Source organism: Saimiri boliviensis, chromosome 16, assembly GCF_048565385.1.
Source record: "Saimiri boliviensis isolate mSaiBol1 chromosome 16, mSaiBol1.pri, whole genome shotgun sequence".
NCBI lineage: Eukaryota > Metazoa > Chordata > Mammalia > Primates > Cebidae > Saimiri > Saimiri boliviensis.
Window position 1 is genome coordinate 71,553,715 of NC_133464.1, and position 12,301 is coordinate 71,566,015.

General features: G+C 39.4%; 1 protein-coding gene, 1 long non-coding RNA gene and 1 pseudogene across 2 annotated transcripts in view; 2 read left to right on the top strand and 1 right to left on the bottom strand.

Moving 5' to 3' along the window:
- LOC141581658 (uncharacterized) overlaps nt 1–12,301 on the bottom strand; it is a 772,188-nt gene that overhangs the window by 177,193 nt on the left and 582,694 nt on the right. Inside the window, exon 11 of the long non-coding RNA XR_012514424.1 lies at nt 11,432–11,629. This is a non-coding gene — a long non-coding RNA (uncharacterized LOC141581658). The remainder of the gene's footprint in view (nt 1–11,431; nt 11,630–12,301) is intronic.
- Nucleotides 1–12,301, top strand: part of TRPC4 (transient receptor potential cation channel subfamily C member 4) — a 203,736-nt gene that overhangs the window by 121,737 nt on the left and 69,698 nt on the right. The gene's annotated exons all lie outside the window — the stretch shown is intronic.
- On the top strand, nt 5,730–6,692 carry LOC141581657 (CREB-regulated transcription coactivator 1 pseudogene; annotated as a pseudogene).

Consider the following 12,301-nt stretch of genomic DNA (forward strand, 5'->3'; position numbering starts at 1 on the left):
GGTTTCCTACAGGTCTATATGTTGACACAGAGACATGCATGTCTGGCCTGCAAGTGGCATGTTGCTCTTGGCTTTAGCAACATCAGGTGGCTCATACTATACCTTCCAGCCATATGGAGCCTAAGATTCCATGAATAAGAAAGGTGGACAAGTCTGGAAGGTGGGCCTGGACAAGTGCTTTCAGCTCTCTTTAGACCATGAGACTCCTGCAAATTCTTGAGAACACTCTGAACTATTCTAAGAAAGGTGAAATAAGTATCTCATTGCTTTCATTAATTTTTTTATGCACACACATCGGCATACATGCCTTTATTTATTCTTCATTAAACAAATATTACTGTGCACCTATATGTATTAGGAATTGTTAGGGATTGGTAATGCTGAGGTGAATAAGTAGAGTTCTTGCCCTTGTGTAACTAGCAGTCAAGTGGGAGAGATTAATATAAAAAATAATGGCTCAAATTAAAGTATTAGTGCAGTCTTTGGAAAGAATTATGAAGAATATATGGAGCAATGTAACAATGCCAGAGGATATCTGAACTAGGAAGACTGAATAGGAGAAAAAAAAGAAGTAAAGGAGTGTGAGGGTTTACAAATAGTATTATAGACAAAGGAAGCATCACGTGGGTGATACTTCGATGAAAGAAATCGGTGAGACTGGAGCACAGAGAGCAAGGCCAGTGGATGAGCTAACCCTGGAGAGTGGTAGGCAGAGGTGAGATCAAGTGTGTCCTCTTTAAGAACTTTAGTTTTTATCCTAAATGCCTAAAGAAGCTTTTAAAAGATTTTAGGCCGCTAAGTGTCATAATTAAATTTGTGTTTTGAGAAGATCAGCTTAGGTGTTGTGTTTAGAATAGCATAGGACAAGTAACTGAAATGTGTCAGATAAGAAATAGGCCTAGCACAGTGGCTCACACCTGTAATCTCAGCACTTTGGGAGGCCTAGGTGAACAGATCACCTGAGGTCAAGAGTTCGAGACCAATCTGTCCAACATGATGAAACCCTATCTCTAACAAAAATACAAAAATTAGCTGGATGTGGTGGTGTGCACCTGTAGTCCCAACTACTCAGAAGGCTGAGACAGAAGAATCACTTCAACCCAGGAGGCAGAGGTTGCAGTGAGCCAAGATCATACCAATGCACTCCAGCCTGGGCAACAGAGCAAGACAGGAAAGAGAGTGAAAGAGAGAGAGAGAAAAGAAAGAAAGAAAGAGAGAAGAGAAAGAAAAAGAGAGAAAGACAGAAAGAAAAAATGAAAGAAAGAAAAATGATGGTGGCTTGGGTGGCAGTAATGAGAATAGAGAGAGAAACAGAGGATGTAGGAAAAGTCATGTGAAATAAAGGAAGGGAATGCATAGGGAAAAACCTAGGCAAGTCCTATATAAAAGTTGAAATAGAAGCAAAGAACACACAAATTCTTACTAAAAAGATGGCCATTTCTTGGTCACTATGTGCATAGCCTCTTCTTCTTTCTCTTATAGCAGGGAACATTGCTTTATTAGTCCTTAGGATCAATAAGTGGCTCCTTTACTTGACCCTCTAGATTAAAAACTAAACTACAAAACAAAACATCCATGGATTTTTTGAGGGAGGTAGGAGTACACCTTCTCCTTTTCTTTTCCGTTATGTATATTCAGATCACTATACCTGATCCTATGTAAAATTACTCTTGTTCCTCAGTTTTTAACACTGAGATGTTCTTTCAATTCCCTCTACAAAACACCCACTAAGACATGGAAGACGAGAGTGGAAACACTTATCTCTCTTCAAAGGACTATGCTGGTTATTCAGATAATGAGATTCTGTCTACAACAGTTCCAGGGACTCCATAAGATTAGGAGAAAGAAAAGAAAGGCTGTTAAGTAAAGATCCAGTACTTTAGAACTGGAAGTTTAGCTTTTATTTCGTGCAACCTTTAGAGGCTGATTAAACCAGAATTAGTTATTTTATGCCTTTTATTATCTATATAAAAGAATGTAAAATGGTATGTGGTCATGTAAGTAATACAGCTCATTTCCAAAATCTGTAATTACTGAATTAGAATTATAGTTATATAATCTTTAAATAATTTTGGGGTTGACTTCATCCCAAAGCTCCTCTCCCTCACTCAGGAAGGCCCAATCATTACCACATGTATGAGGAGCTAACTGTGCTTCTGCTGCTAGTTTTGTGTCCCTGGAAACTCATCTGACCTCCATGGTCTTCAATTTCCTTGTTGAAAAATGAAAAGGTGATGCTTGATGATTTTTGAAGTGCCTTGTACTTCTAGCTTTCTAAGAACAACAAATCTTGGTTAGCCTGAAATAGAGGGTGCTTGTGTGAGCATGGGTATGTTTTGTTTATCCAACTTTTTCCAGTCATGTGCACCTTCAGTGTTGGAAGTAAACCTCACGCATTTCTTTCTCTTTTGAGGAACAAACACAAATACGTAACAAGCAAGTCATTTGCAGTGTTAAGATCTCAGGCACATGAGATGTTTGCTAATATGTAGGCTATGTTTTTGCCCCTCCCCCCTGCCCCCCGCCATCTATTTCAGCCTCTCACCCTTCTCTAGACATGCTTTTTCCAGGTCGTTAAATTTTACAAAGCTCCTTTGGCAGAACCTCTCTCAAGCCAACCCACTAGTGAAATGCTCGCACATAAAAACTGACCAATTCTCCCATGCTCTTAAAGATAATATTAGCAAGAAGGAAAGTAATCAGATTTCCTATTCAAAAATATGCCATACAGAGATGCTACTGACTGATAAACTGAACTATTTCAGTCCTAACTATTTTTCAAAATAGAAACTCTTAACACCAGTGATAGCTTATAGATAGTAAGACAATGAAAAAATAACATGGAACTAGGTATCATTGTCTAGGCAGGATTATCTGCTTCCAAAGTCCGTCCTTGGAACAGAAATCTGTGACTAGAAGTCCCATTTCTAAAGTCTTCCATATCCCCATTACTTAATCTTCTTTTAACACTTTAAAAGGGACTATATAAGTGAGAGAAAGAATGCAAATCCCCTGTACTATGTAGCATTGGGGAGTAGTGAAAGGCAGCGTGGGATCATCAGCTGACTGCCTGCTTGTTAATCTTTGGAGAGAAGGACAGTCAAGGACATAACTACAATCACTATCTTCTCAAATAGACCTGTTACTAACGGCCACTGAAACAACAAAATTACTGTTCCCCACATTCAGTACTCAGTAAACCTCTTGAGAGTTCTTTTGAAATTTCTAAAAATATCCATCATCTATGACTTGAACAACACTTGGACTGCCTTTTTTAATACAGTAGCCACTAGGCACATGAGGCAGTTAAGTACTCGAAATATAGTTTGTCAAAAAGGAAATATGCTTAAAGTGTAAAATACACACCAGATTTTGAAGGCTTGCTACAAAAAGGAAAGGAAAAGAATGTCAAATATCTCATTAATAAATGTTTATGTTGCTTATATCCTATGAGATGATTTTAGGTATGTTAAAATCCATTATTAAAATTATTAAAAGTAATCTGTTCCAATCCTCTATTCTGAAATGTGTCTATTAGACCATTTAAAATTGCAAATATGGCTTGCATTTTATTTTGGAGGACAGCACTGTATTAGACTTACACATTAAATGTCTATAGTTTACTGGTCAAGGTAAACAAGACAAGTATTAAAGTAAAAAATTATGTAAAGAAATATAGGAAGTTATTCACTTTATATCTCTTCATGGATTACCATATTTTTTTCTGAGATATCTTTGCTATAGCTAACAGAGACATATCTTGAATGGTGGTGAAAATAATCAAAGTGGACTATGAATTTATTCACATTTGGGTGATTCATTTATTTTAGGAACATGGGGGAAAAAGATTAAATGTTACAGAATTCAGGAATCTTTAAACTAATTAATAAATTACTTAACAATGAATACAGTTAAGATCTGATTGTCACAATATTTGTATCATACTTTTTTTTTCTTATACTTTAAGTTCTGGGGTACATGTGCAGATCATGCAGGTTTGTTACATAGGTATATATGAGTTATGGTGATGGTTTGCTGCATCCATTGCCCTGTCATCTACATGAGGTAGTTCTCTTAATGTTATCCCTCCCCAATACCCCCACCCCCTGCTATTCCTCCCCTAGACTCCCACCCCTCAGGCCACAGTGGGGGATGTTCCCCTTCCTGCATCCAGTGTTCTCATTATTCAATACCCACTTATGAGTGAGAACATGCAGTGTTTGGCTTTCTGTTCTTATGTCAATTTGCTGAGAATGATGGTTTTCAGTTTCATCCATGTTCATGCAAAGCACATGAACTCATATTTTTTAATAGCTGCATAGTATTCCATGGTGTATATGTGCCACATTTTCTTTATCCAGTCTATCATTGATGGGCATTTGGAATGGTTTCAAGTCTTTGCTATTGTGAAAGTGCCACAATAAGCATTCATGTGCATGCATATTTATAATAGACTGATTCACAATCCTTTGGGTATATACCCAATATGGGATTGCTGGATCATTTTCAAGGTACTATCACTGCTTATACCATAAACGCTTAGAAAGTGTTGCGGAGAAGTTCTGTTTGAAATGGCCATTTCTATGATGATCTACTTAATATGATGTTAAAATAATTCATGCAATGAATAAAAATTCAGTTTATCTTTACACTCTGTTCCAAAAAGTTATTTGTAAATTTGCACAATGCAAACAAAAGGAAGCTTCAAAATAGACAGCAACAATAGACCTCTAGTATAAAAACACAAATATTTTAACAAAAAGATATACAGTGCTATTTTATCTAAACACATTCTATGTGACCTTTTAGAACACTGACTTAAGAATTAATATATTCACCACAGCAGACTTTGTTTGGTGGTTACTTTGTGAAAATTTTTTAATGAAATTTCATTTTAGAGTGCAAAATCAACCTTTGCCTGGTATAAGAGAGAATATGTAATTACAAGTTTTACAGCATCATATAGGCCCTAGAAGCTTACTTCTCAATTTCCTTGATATAAAAGCAATAGTATTTCTATTCAAAAAATCTTGCTTTCATTTACTTTTTTCCTTTCCTAATTGAAAATCTATAACTGATAAAATCCATGGCCAGTTACTTCATCATACAGATTTTATACCTTAGAGACAAGACAGATTCAAGACCCATAAACAAGATCAGTCATCAGCTAACAGTTTTTTAACAGAATAAGGGACATATATATAATGTGTTTGGAAGTAGAAAGTATGTATGCAGTAATGTATTTTCCAAGGAAACAATCATGTGATACTTTATATTAATATTTCTAAGCTACATGTTTCTCTTTGATGTGAAACCAACAATTTCCATACCAAAGTTATAAAGCGTATTCAACCATAATTGAAAAATAAATAGAAATGAGATAATTTCATCAAGTACTTTTTCTGTGTGGTGGAGGTAGTAACACCCTCTCAAAATCTAAAAAATTTAAACAACTCTTTTTAAAACGAAGGGCTAGAAACCAAAAATAAAGTTTTGTGCATTTCTCTGTTTACTTTATTCTTCATATTCTGCCTATTAAAACACTGACACAGCCAATATTTATTTTGTTGCTACTTCAAGCCTTATGCTTAAGCCGGGGATTATTGATTTATCTCTTAATGTTTACATAAACCAAGAGAGGTGAAGTCTGACAATCCAATAAAGATTGTTGCTACTTCAAGTCTTATGCTTAAGCCGAGGATCACTGATTAATCTCTTAATGTTTGCATAAACCAAGAGAGGTGAAGTCTGACAAACACGGACGACAGGCCGACAGCTGCCCCTATGGCACCGTGTACCTCTTGCCACCCGCAGACACCAGCTGGAGAAGGACCAATTCTGACTCTGCCCTGCACCAGAGCACAATGACGCCCACGCAGCCAGAATCCTTGACCAGTGGGTCTCAGGACGTGCACCAGAAAAGAGTCCTACTGATAAGTCCCAGGAATGGAAGAGACCTTATCAGAGGCAGACAAAAACCTTTCCAAGCAAGCGTGGGATACCAAGAAGCCCGGGGTCCAGGCCCAAGTTCTATGAGGTCCCCGGAATCAACATCTTCCCATCCGCCAACCAGGAAAACACTACAGCACTGATCCCCGCCGCCCACAACCCTGGGGCTCCCTCCCTGCTCCTGACCCCGCTGGACCCCGAGGAGCCCACCTTCCCCGCGCTGAGCAGCTCCAGCAGCACCGGCAACCTCGCGTCCAACCTGACACACCTGGGCATCGGCAGCGCCGGCCAGGGGATGAGCACACCTGGGTCCTCTCCGCAGCACCGCCCACCCGGCGTCAGCCCCCTGTCCCTGAGCACAGAGGCGAGGAGTCAACAGGCGTCGCCCACCCTGTCCCCGCTGTCACCCATCACTCAGCTGGAGCAGTTCAGCATGATGGAGAACGCCATCAGCTCCAGCAGCCGGCACAGCCCCGGCTCCACGCTCAATGACTCGCAGGTGGCCATGATGGGCCTCTCGGGCAGCCACGGGAGCCTGGCTGACTCGCAGCAGCTGCGCTACGCCAGCCACAGCGGCCTCCCCAACATCATCCCCACAGTGACAGGAGAGTCCCTCCCCAACCTGAAAACCATCATTCTCAGCAAACTGACACAAGAGCAGAAAATCAAACACCGCATGTTCTCACTCATAGGCGGGTGTTGAACAATGAGAACACATGGACACAGGGAGGGGAGCACTACACACTGGGGTCTGTTGGGGGGATATGGGGGAGGGATGGGGGGTGGGGAGGTGGGAAGAGATAGCATGCGGAGAAACGCCGGATATAGGTGAAGGGAAGGAAGGCAGCAAACCACAAGAAAAAGAAAAGAAAAAAAGAACTGACCAGCTCTCTGGCCGGGGTCGGCGATGTCAGCTTCGACTCCGACAGCCGGTTTCCCCTGGATGAACTCAAGATCCACCCCTGACCCTCGACGGACTGCACCTGCTCAAAGACCCCGGCCTGCTTCTGGCCGACACAGCCACCGAGGACGCCTCCCGGATGGGCCGCCCGTGAGCGGGCACGCCGGGCACCCTGCCGCTCAGCCGTCCCGACGGCGCCTCCCCAGCGGAGGGGTGCGCATGGTCCGCCGGCGCTGTGGGCCGCGGTGCGTCTTCCGACTTCTTGTCCGGCTCTCACTGCCTTCCTCGGTTCCCGGTTCCCCAACCCATCCGACACCCCCAGCCAGTGGTCAGATAGAGAGTGAGCCCCACATGCCGCCCCAGAAAGGAGGCACTAGAGCACAGGGCAGACGCCAAGTGAAATAAACACTATTTTGACGGAAAAAAAAAAAAAAAGAGAGAGAGAGAGAAAAAAGTTAAAAAGCAATCATTAACTTGGAACAGAATTAAAGCAAATAGTTTTTTTTCCCTGTATTTCATGGTCATGTTTATTTGCTGAGAAAATAGTATTCTTCCTAATGCTTCAGACAGAATACTAAAACCAGTAATATTATATAATGTACTTTATATCTTTGACTTCTTTGGCAAAGAATATTTTCTCGCTTATGTGTTTTTTTGTTTTATATTTGTTTTATTTTGTCATCTGCCCTATGTATAGGCAGAGCCTCTCCTTCCATGGTATGTAGCAGTCTTAAAACCATAAAATAACATAGGCACAATTTTGATAGCAGTAGGTAAAATTTGTTTCTCTACTGTCACTAGTCATATATGTATTCATTTATTCTTTTTTTTTTTTTTTTTTTTTTGAGACGGAGTTTTGCTCTTGTTAACCAGGCTGGAGTGCAATGGCGCGATCTCGGCTCACCACAACCTCCGCCTCCTGGGTTCAGGCAATTCTCCTGCCTCAGCCTCCTGAGTAGCTGGGATTACAGGCACGCGCCACCATGCCCAGCTAATTTTTTGTATTTTTAGTAGAGACGGGGTTTCACCATGTTGACCAGGATGGTCTTGATCTATTGACCTCCTGATCCACCCGCCTCGGCCTCCCAAAGTGCTGGGATTACAGGTTTGAGCCACCGCACCCGGCCCTTCATTTATTCTTTAAAAAGTTCTCAAAAATATTCCTTGGGCCAGAAATTCTGAATGGAATTTTAGATGCAGAGATAAATAATATCAAATTGGAATGCGAATATACAGATAAATATGTAAATAGCTATGATGTTATATAATGTGGTCCATCTCATGATACATGCACATATAAAGAAAATCACTTTGATTTTCTTTTCAACCACTGTCAAGGGTGTTTCTGAAGTCTTCTTCAGAATGAGAGCCACTGGACAGAGAAGAGGGCAGAGTGGTGATTGGACTGGTTAAATAAGGAAGGGAAAGTGTTGGGGACAAGGGACTACTGGAGTTTTAAATGTGTGCATGAAGGAGGAAAGGTGAGTAATGAAAGAGAATGACATTTATCATTCCCTATCTGTTTGAAATACAAAATTGTGCCCTTCCCGTTAAAGTAGTACTTCTACAATGATTGTTGATTGTCAGTACTGTTATTGTTAAATATTAATTCTACACTTTTCACTATTACAGTGATATATTTTATGCTTGGTTAATAACCTTCCAATGCGAATGACAGTTTCTTGTGATGTTTTGGACTTTCTTAAAATCTGGGTATAGAACAGAAATCTGAATGCTGACAACATTTAGTACCAGAAGTTATCATTAGCTCTTAAATAATGAGTATGTGTCCCCATTCCTCAATTCAAAAAAAATTCTCATTCTTTAAATACTATTTTTTAAGGCTAATACTGAAGTGATATAGTGAGGAACTGCCTTAAATGTAGCTCCTCATGTTCATACCCAGGGTTTTTCTGCCTCTACACTCTTCTTAGGTAGAAAACTCTGTCTTCTACTTAGCTTCTGTTAGAGGTAGGCATTTCTTTCTCTGGGAAGACCTATAACTTGTACAGCTATGACAGAAGATAATTTTGACAAAAATTAAATAATGAGAATATGCAAATCACAGGAAAGTATGTCATAAAGGATCCTCTAGTCCTTTCTAAATGAGAAACCCATCTTTAACCTGCTGAGAAGGTAGAGATTGGTTAGATGTTGTGCATGTACGTGGCGACAGAAAACGGAAGTATCTTTGCCACTTTTTGGAACTTTCACTTTTTTACTTTCAACTAATGGAATACATGATTTACTGGAAATTAAGATGTCTAACTTAAATTATGTAGTTACATATATACATACAATTTTAGAATATATACATATATAAATAACTTTAGACCATTGCTCACTGTTCTTAAATTCTAAGGGTAGCTATGAAAACATTCCCTATTGTGACTTTTGAATTCCTTTGAGATCAGGGAAATAGGTACCTACAGAAATGTCCAGAATACATATCATAGTCTTACTGAAATTAGAAAAGGAAAAAATGTTCACACTGTCTTCCACTTTCAACAATGTTTTCAGTAAAGTAATTTTATCCTGACAGAAATATAAGTAAATATTTTGACTATATTTAGCATATGTATGATACACAAAAAATTGCATTGTAAAGTTTGGAGGTGGTTAAATAGTTACTCACATTTGGCAATAATATGTCTAGATGATATGAAGCAGATAGGTTCTGCTTGCTATCAAGTGGACTTTCCAGCACTAGAGAAGAACTTAGCAAGAAATTCTTGAGCATTTTTAAATCTCCTTACAGCTTTTATTTCCACTGAAAGTCTCGGTACAAAAAAGAAAAGAGGCATTTTGTTTAATTACGATTAAACTTATTATTGCTAAGATTTTAATTCTATTTACTATCAAGTATGGAGGCCTCTTTTCTGTTTGAACTAAGAAATACAATCTGTATTTTAGGACAAAAAGAGTGCCGGCCTTGAAGCTGGAGGACATGAGGACTGTTAATTTTTCCTCCTTCCCTAGTCAGTACATGTCAGGTGACTCAGATCAAAGACATCCAAGAAGATGTCTAAGGTAAACAGGCACAAATCCTTCAGTTTTGGGACCTAAATCTCTGGCATTCACTGCCTTTTATCATTTCTTAAGTGAAAATAAAAGAGTAAGATGAATCAGTTAGCTGTAATTTTGTATGAATTCTTTCATCTCCTAATCCCACCATTCCTAGCTAATATAAGGAATTCTAGAAGCATAGTCTTGGTTCCACTGCAAGGAATGTAGATATGAAATTTTGGGTATCCAAGAATAGCAAGAGGATTAAGAGTCACTGGATTACTGTCTGTCTATAGGGCTGCCTGAATCATACGGTGGTAGTCATGGTGGTGGTAGGAGGGAGTTGGAATGGATATTGGTACTGACATAAGAAGCTGATAATACTGAACTTTTTCTATATAAGAGGCTTGTTTTAGAATTTGTCTTGGATTTTGTAATCAGACTGTATGTACATAACTGACTACTAAACACCCACTCATGTCTTGTGACTGTCATATTTAAAGATAATTATTGGAAGCCTTTTAGAGAGTCCCTAAATTACAAACAGATTGTATTACAGAAGATTATAACTTAGTGAAATGGAGTTTGAGGATATATTTACTTCTTGGAACAGAGTGATACTGAGTATTGAGATTTTCTACTCAAAACGTACAAGATACTTTATTCTATTCATATATGTTCTATGATATATGTTCATGGCAGCATAAGGAATAAAACTTTGAATCTACTTTTGAAGTGTTTCAAATTTTATGTGAGTATTGAATAATACTCTATAGAGGCTGAGTTATAAAAAAAATAATAGTTTTATGTGTATATTTTTAACATCCATATATTCCTGTATAAGTCAAATGTTGCTATTTCTTTCCAATGATTAGACATCATTAATAGAATTATATTCAAGGACACAGATTCTTTAATACTGGCTTGTCTTTTTTTAGAAACCACATTTTTTTCATTAGACATGCATATGTTTGTTTACACAGGAAAAGCAAGGTGAGGGAAAATATAATTATTATCTTTTAAACAATATCAAGAGGATTGAAGAATATGGGAAGACCAGATTTGCCACTTCCGGGTCTTCCCTTCTTTTATCAATTCCTGTAAAATAAAAACACATTACTCTGAAATGTGTTTCCTTGGCAACTATTTAAAATACTCTGACTTTTCTGCTACTTTTAAAGATACACTTTCCAAGAAAAACTTGATTTTTAATAGTTTCTAAGCACTGACTTCTAACCTGGACCGAGGCAACCTTCTTACCCTACCCTCAAGCAACACAGTGGATCTCCTGGGAAGCTGCCTGGACTATTTCACATTATGTTAAGGAGAGGCAGAAGAAGCTAATTATATGTGTAACTTCTAGAAATAGGCATAAGAATATAAAGCGTCCTTATTGTTGAGGTTACTGACTTCAACCAGGCTTTTCTGTGGAACTTACGTGAGCAGTTAATGCCTGACTAAATAGACCCATAAGCCTTCTGCTATGTTGAGCAGTTAATTCAGTTGAGTAAATAGTCATTGACATCTCAGTGCCAGATACTAGTGCTAGGGATGAAGTGATTAAAAGTGACAGACCTTCCCGCCTCCGCTCTCTCGCCGCTAACAGCGTAGAAGTCCTCCCAGCTCTGCCTTTGCCTCAACTGCTTTGTGGGCTTGTGCGGCGTCCTCCTAGGTCTGCGGGTTGTGCTTCCGGTGCAAAGGTCAGGGACAAGATGGTGCCGTGTCTCCGCTCATCAGGCTCGGCCGCTGCCCCTTCTTGTGCCTCGGCATGACCTGTGGAGCCACGTGCTGCAGTTACCTAAAACCTCGGGCACAAGAGGAGAAGAAGGATAGCGGCAGAGGAGAAGCAGCAGCAGGATGAACTGAAACCAATTGCCAAAGAATCGGCAGAAGCCCAAGAAGATACCATATTAAAGTGAGTAACCCTCCCAGCCTCTCTTTGGAGCAGCAGCGGATGAATAAAGCTTCCTGTGTTGTACGATTTAAAAAAAAAAAAAAAAAAAAAAGTGGCAGACCTTCTTCGAACGTCTCATTATAATTCCTAAATATAATGCTGAAGATATTGGGGATAGGTGCAATTGTAAATGTACGTTTAAGGTACGAAAACAGTACTTAGAACAATTGGCTCTGGAAGTAACGAGGGAAATGTGAAGCTGAGTTGAAAGACCGATAGGAACTCATTATAAAAAGTCAGGAGATGGACAATTCCAGGTCAATGTAACAGTGTATTATACACAAACCTGTAACAGTAAGGAAGGCCCAGGCATGGTTAAAGCACTTTGAGTGGTTTGTATGCCTGAAGTGTAACCATGCAGGGCTAAGGGAAGGCCGAGAGGGTGTGGTAAAGGAGCTATCTGGAACTCTTTCCTGGGGACTGGGAAATAGTTCAGAGTTTTAAATGAGAAAGATGCAGGTAAATAAGCATGCTGGTAGGCCCACCATCTC